Source organism: Chiloscyllium plagiosum, unplaced genomic scaffold (genome assembly GCF_037043375.1).
Source record: "Chiloscyllium plagiosum isolate Xiang-an unplaced genomic scaffold, Cpla_swu_hap1 HiC_scaffold_27, whole genome shotgun sequence".
NCBI lineage: Eukaryota > Metazoa > Chordata > Chondrichthyes > Orectolobiformes > Hemiscylliidae > Chiloscyllium > Chiloscyllium plagiosum.
In genome coordinates, this window is record NW_028270165.1 from 45,280,269 (window position 1) to 45,287,099 (window position 6,831).

Genomic DNA, 6,831 nt, shown 5'->3' on the forward strand with positions numbered 1-6,831 from the left:
TTTGCCAAAAAAAACTTTCAGTCATTGTTGTCCAAGACAAAGTAGATATTCATTTAAGATATAATTGAGATATATATGTTCTTCACAATGGTTTTCCTTCATTACCAGTGATTGTCTGTCATTGGTACATTGAGGATGATCTTTTTGTGATTCAACAGATATGATTTGAATTGAATTCTGTAAGATGGTTTTGTATTTTATTTAACTTTGTGTTAAAGATTTCCTTTTCATGACTTTATTAAAAGATCTTAATGTAATATAATGAAGCAGCTAATTTATTCTGAAATTATTTTAATTAGTTGGTCAATTGCCGAATAATAGCTGCATAACTGTTGTAGATATTAACACCCAGGAAAGCTATTTTGTTTAATATATTTGTAAAGATCTTATCAAAACTATAAAATTGTTTTTCATAGGAAATAAAATTTGCAATGTTTTATTAAATGGTTGAAAGTAACTTTGCACTTAATTGCTCTGTTTGGGATTAAACATTGTGACTTTGAAAGATTATTTTTATCAGAGTTTATGGTGAGTGTATTAACAAACGAATGTTGCCATTTGCTCTTGAATTACCTCAAACTCAATTTGAAATTCTTGAATGAGTTGAATAAGGGGTACAAAGTGAATATTTATTGCACTTTGCTGAAATTCTCTGCACTGTCAATGTATTTGATTAAACAAGATATGTAACTCTCCTGATAACTTTGTATTTCTTTGATATTTTATTTGTCAGTGCTAGTGCCCAAACATCCTAAATAAAAACGTTTTGGCATTTGGTGAAGTTGTGAATTTTCAGTCTGTTTCACAATTAAAGACACAACCAATCTAAAGACTAAATACATATAACAACGTCAAAGAGATTGTGATAATAGAAAGTCAACATGTAGAATTGCCAATGAAACATAAACCGTGGCTGCTCTGAATTTGGTACAGACTGAATATCAATTGAAATGATCAGAATTAGTAGACATGATGGCACTGTGCACAAACTGTGTGTAGTGTGAGTTCAGAATTTTTCTGATCACTTAATTCTGACACATGCAGTGATGGCAGCACCCTAATCTGTTTTATTTGTTCATGGACTGTGAGCATCACTGGCAAAGCCAGTATTTTTCATCATCCCTTATTTTCCTTAAATATTGGGTGAGGACAAGATGAGGTTGAGTTGCAAGGTCTACTGGCTTACCCTGTCCCCGACAAAACAGAGACTTTGGCAGGAGAATAAAAATTGGAAGTTTACTTAAATATTGATGCTCTAATTTATCTCTCTCAAAAGGCAATTGTTTGGTCCATCAAATTTGTAATGGATCTTTTATAGAGTCATAGAGATGTACAGCACAGTATTCTTCCAGTAACAGAGTGACCAGAAGTGTACTCAGTACTCTAGAAGTGGCCTCACCAACATCCTGTACAACCTCAACATGATGTGCCAACTCCTATACGCAGTGGGGGGAACAATAAATGCCCCACTCTTAACCACTCTGTCCACCAATGATGCAACTTTCAAAGAACTATGTATCTGAATGCCCCTCCACCTCAATGTTTCTCTGTTTCACAACATGATCCAGGGCCCTACCATGAACTGTACAAGTCCTGCCCTTCCTTGTTTTAGGAAAATGCAAGCCGTCACTTTTATTCATACCTCTCAGCTAACCGATGAAGGAGCAGTGTTCCGAAAGCAAGTGCTTCCAAATAAACCTGTTGGATTATAACCTGGTGTTGTGTGAATTATAATTTTGTACACCCCAGTCCAATACCAGCTACTCCACATTGTTTCTAGTGAATACAGCCCACATCGCTCAGTGCTGCCAGTAAACTTTACAATGCTGATGTAACAACACATTACCTGCAGTCCTGAAAAGTTTACAATTTCTAACAATACTAGCTCCTCATTCACTGCTCCATCTGATACACGACATTGGAAACTTCGTGCTGAAGGCTAAAAGAAATGAGCAGCTTTAAACCAAAAACCTCTTGGAGCTCAAAGCTTTTAATGAGAGCTTGAGCCCGGCGGTAAGTTCGGGTAACCTTTATTGTGACAACTTTGTTACAGCTTCAGATTCCCCCCAGTAAAAAGGCATGGAAAACGTAGCTGCTTTTTAAACAACTCTCGGTCAAAGCGCGCAAACACCATCCCACCTCACTTCCTTTGCTATTGGTAACCACCAAGTTGTCCCTTTGTAATTGGATCCTTGGTACAACCTTAATCCAGAGGAAGTGTTGCCTCAGTCAGCAATTTAAACCCAGACCCTGTCTCCATGTAAGATTCTCCCAGCCCATCTGCTGGGGGAGGGTGGTTGGAGAGTTGGGGCAGTAGAGAGTCAACAAGACTGCTGTGGTTTTGGAGTTACCTGTTGGTGAGACCAGGTAAAGGATACAGCTAGGGTGGAACAAGCAGATATCCACAGAGCTGCTTTTGAGGCGATGAGCCAAGAGTTTGGAAATGAGACTAGAACAGTGAGGGGCTTTAAATCGTGATCGAAATGAAGCAGGCACCTGAGGATTAATGTGTTTTATTTCCCAATGCAAGATACTGCTTCACAAAGTTGGGACAATGGAAGGAAGCAGTGATGGTGATTATCTTTGGCTGTTCACCTTGTGTATAACGTCAGAACTCTGCAGCATGGGGGGCGCAATGGATGACGCATCTGACTCCAGCTACCTGTTTGAAATGCAGCTCACAGCTTCTTCACACACCCCAATTATTCTTTCTCATTGTCCTGAAGCCGGCACACGGTTTGAATTCCTGATCTGCAGGAACGAGACTCTTTTCACTGTCTCGCGTCAGTAAATGTCCCTGAGAACATCAGAGTCACGTCACAGCGCTGTCAGAGGAGGGGAAGCTGAAATAGGCTGACAAGCCCAATACTCACCTTTCCTGTTGGAAACATTCCATGAGAAATATTAGGCCTCCAGTTGTGGCCGAACATTTACGTTGCTGCCTTAGACACCCTGTGGGGTTCCCCCGCCCAGGGTGGTAACCTGCTGACGATGCTTTCTTCGCTGGCGATTTTAAATGACTTCCTGTTGGTTGCATTATCGCTCAAACTTCACAAAACCCGTCTCAATAAAGCCACGTTTTCTCATTGCCATGCAGGAAACTCGTGTTCTGAACAAAAACCATAGCACACTCAAAACGTCAGCTCTGTTTACTTTTCCACAGATGCTGCTCGACCCGTTGGCTTTCTGCAGTATTCGCTGTGTTTGTTCTACACAAATGCTGCTTCCCATTAAAAAAACTTCAATCCCTGTCCTCTGGTAACTGACCCTAGTCAGTGGCAGTAGGTTCTTCTGATCATTAACCTGCCCATTCCCACCACTTTTTCTCCCATCATTACCAACAGCCCCTGGACATCTCCAGTTAACCTTCTTTGCTCCAAAGAGAACATTCCCAAAATGGAAATATCTCATGCCTGGACATGATGCAAGTGTTACAATCGGGAAGAGATTTTGGCAAAATATTGTCAGTTAGCAGGTGGAAAAATGTTCATGAAGTAAAACAGAAATCCCAGTCTCCAGCTTTGTGAATCTTTAGAAACTCTTTGGGAAATGGAATTAGAGGAGAATGAAGGAATGAACTGTCCGACTGAGCAGAGACAGTCCAGACACCATCCCCTTTTTAAGAGGCCGGGAGATTGACTCTATTATTCTCGGGACATGAACTGATCTGAGACATTGATAAAATTCTCGTTCCTGCACATCAGGAATTCAAACGCCTTCTCGGCTCCGGGTCACTGTGAAAAGTCGGGAACAGGCAAGACACGGAAAGGCTCAAAGGGCGGTGGCCCCGGTGTCGGAGGGCGAGTTCCTAGTTCCATTGGAGAGGACAATGTTCATGCTGGGCACGACAGACAGAATTATGCATTGACGAACAGCCTCCTCTAACAGACTGTGCAAGCTGTGCGTTTGCGTATCTCTTTCTCGCAACTGGTCAGCCCGTTCGGCTGTTAACCGGAAGGTTGGTGGCTCGAGACCACCCAGGGACGGAGTGTTTGTTCTTCTCGCTCCTACCGCTTTCTTGGCTGCGAAGGTGTCAGTTTTTAATGGTGTCAGGAAAATGTTTCCCAAACGGAAATCTTCTCCACTGAGGAAGCACAAAGGGGTTTCTGAATTGATTGAATTTCTAACGTAAAGGACTACGAATGCTGAGAATCCGAGACAGAAAGAGAAACGGCAGGAGAAACTCAGCAGGTTTGGCTGTACCTGGATGAGGAAAAAAAATTGTGAAATGTTGTCTCTGATTCTCTTTCTACAGATGCTGCCTGACCTGCTGAGTTGCTCCTGCAATTTCTGGTTTTGTTTTTAACTGAAGGTCCATTTCATCTTTCGGGATGAAACACCCAGACTCGCCAGTTGCAGATATTTAACCCTTTCGAAACCTGTGAAGTGATTGGATTCAAACAAGCTCTGCAATGATTCACGCTTTCTCAGCTCCACAGGCAGACAGACCTGGGAAATGAAGCTGTCAGTGTAGTTCTGTATTGGTGGGCCGAGTGGTGAATGCGATGGATATGAAATCCATTGCGGTTTCCCCACGCAGGTGTGAACCCTGCCGACTACAGTTGAGAACTGTCGTCAGAAAGAAAGGGAGATTGCTCCACTTTTTTTTAAAGATGCAAATCAGTGGAGGAGTTGAAATATTTCACTCACGTTGAGACTGGTCGGGAATCTGCAACCCACTGCCTGTCAGGGTGGAACAAGCAGATATCCACAGAGCTGCTTTTGAGGAAAAGAGCCAAGTGTTTGGAAATGAGACTAGAACAGTGAGGGGCGTGAAGTCGTGATCGAAATGAAGCAGGTACCTAAGGACAAAGGTGTTTTATTTCCCAATGAAAGATACTGCTTTACAAAGTTGGGTCTATAGAAGGGAAGCAGTGACGGTGATTATCTTTGGCTGTTCACCTTGTGAATGTTCCCATTTCTGCGCATGTCCGTGTTAACGGCAGAACTCTGCAGCATGGCGGCGTCAGGTCCGCACAGGGCCAGGGGCGCAATGGATGACGCATCTGACTCCACCTACCTGTTTGAAATGCAGCTCACAGCTTCTTCTCACACCCCAATTAATCTTTCTCATTGTCCTGAAGCCGGCATACGGTTTGAATTCCTGATCTGCAGGAACGAGACTCTTTTCACTGTCTCGCGTCAGTAAGTGTCCCTGAGAACATCAGAGTCCCGTCACAGCGCTGTCAGAGGAGGGGAAGCTGAAATAGCCCCACACGCTGCTCACGGGCACATTTCACTTTCCCCAACTTACCGCCCCAACCACTGCGGCTTCTGGGAGTGGAAAGGGAATAAACACCAAAACCCAGTCTCTGCTTTGTAAATCTTCAGGAAATAAGAAAGCTGTTCATCCCGTTGGATCTTCCATCCTGGCCTGACAGCGTTGATTTTAAATGGCTGTCCAGTCAGTGTCGATTCGTTTTGGCTGAAAAAATCTTCCTTTTCTCATCCCAGCATTTCTTGCCACAGAGAACTGTGCGGCAGAGTTCATGTATATATTTCCTTGTATGGTATTTTGTAAATAACATTCGTTTGCTGGTTGTTTGTATCGGGTATTTCAGGTTCACTAGCCGCTGTTTAAGTGTGTTGGTAGGTTTGTGGGCTACCATGATGCTGAGAGGGTTGAGATGTCTGGACATCATTTCACAGATGTCTTTAATGTAAAGTAATGTGGCTAGGGTTTCTGCACACGTTGTGTCTGCTTGAGTCAGTTTGTTGATGTGAAATCGGCACACTGGGTTTATTGGGTAGGCAAAAGTGAGGACTGCAGATGCTGGAAACCAGAGTTTAGATCAGAGTGGTGCTGGAAAAGCACAGCAGGTCAAACAGGTTCCGAGGAGCAGGAAAATCGACGTTTCCGGCAAAAGCCCTTCATCAGGAATAGAGGCAGGACGCCTCCAGGGTGGAGAGATAAATTGGTGGGGGTGCAGGCGAGCTGAGCAGAAGGTAGCAAAAAGTACAATAGGTGAATGGGGGTGGGGGTGGAGGTGGCAGGTCAGAGAGGAGGGTGGAGCGGATAGGTGGTCAGGGAGATTGGCAGGTAGGACAGGGGAAATGAGGAAACTGGTGAAGTCCACATTGATGTCCTGGGGGTTGAATGTATCCGGGGCGGAAGATGCGGCGTTCTTCCTCCATGCATCGGATGGGGAGGGAGCGGCGATGGAGAAGGCCTAGGACCTGCATGTCCTCGGCAGAGTGGGAGGGGGGGTTGAAATGTTGGGCCAAAGGGCGATGGGGTTGATTGGTGCGGGTGTCCTGGAGATGTTCCCTCAAGCGCTGTGACTTTACTCTGCGAGGAGTCTCCAGTCTCCCCAATGTAGAGGAGACCGCATCGGGAGCAATGGATACAAGAAATGACATTGGTGGATGCACAGGTGAAAGCCTTCGATCTCCCGCGGCCCGGGTTCGATTTTCGGGCTGGTAAGTCATTTTCAGTAGATCTGACATCAGGCGTTGGCATCTCCCTGGTGGTCTAGTGGTTAGGATTCGGCACTCTCACCGCCGCGGCCCGGGTTCGATTCCCGGTCAGGGAAGCAATGTTCTGTGGGGTTTGTTGGCTACCCGTTCTTCTTAAATGCGCTGTCCAGTTATTGATTGGTCTTCGAAGTTCCTGGGTGCTGTAGTGTTTCGTTGAAATAGTGTCCTGATTCTGACTTGTTTGTATGTGGAGGGATGATTGCTTCTGCAGCGAAGTTCTTGGTTCGCGTGCGTTGTTTTCCTGTAGACGCTGTTTTGAATTTACCATTGACTGTTTGCTCTACTGTGACATCTAGAAATGGCCCTTTGTTGTTGTTCTCCTCTTTTGTGAATTTTATGCCAGTAAGGATATTG

The 6,831-nt window shown here is 44.4% G+C and overlaps 1 non-coding gene across 1 annotated transcript; it reads left to right on the forward strand.

Annotated features, from left to right (window-relative positions):
• Nucleotides 1-6,461: 6,461 nt before the first annotated feature.
• Nucleotides 6,462-6,533, forward strand: trnae-cuc (transfer RNA glutamic acid (anticodon CUC)). The gene has a single exon. It is a non-coding gene; the product is annotated as a tRNA-Glu (tRNA).
• The last annotated feature ends 298 nt before the right edge of the window (nt 6,534-6,831 follow it).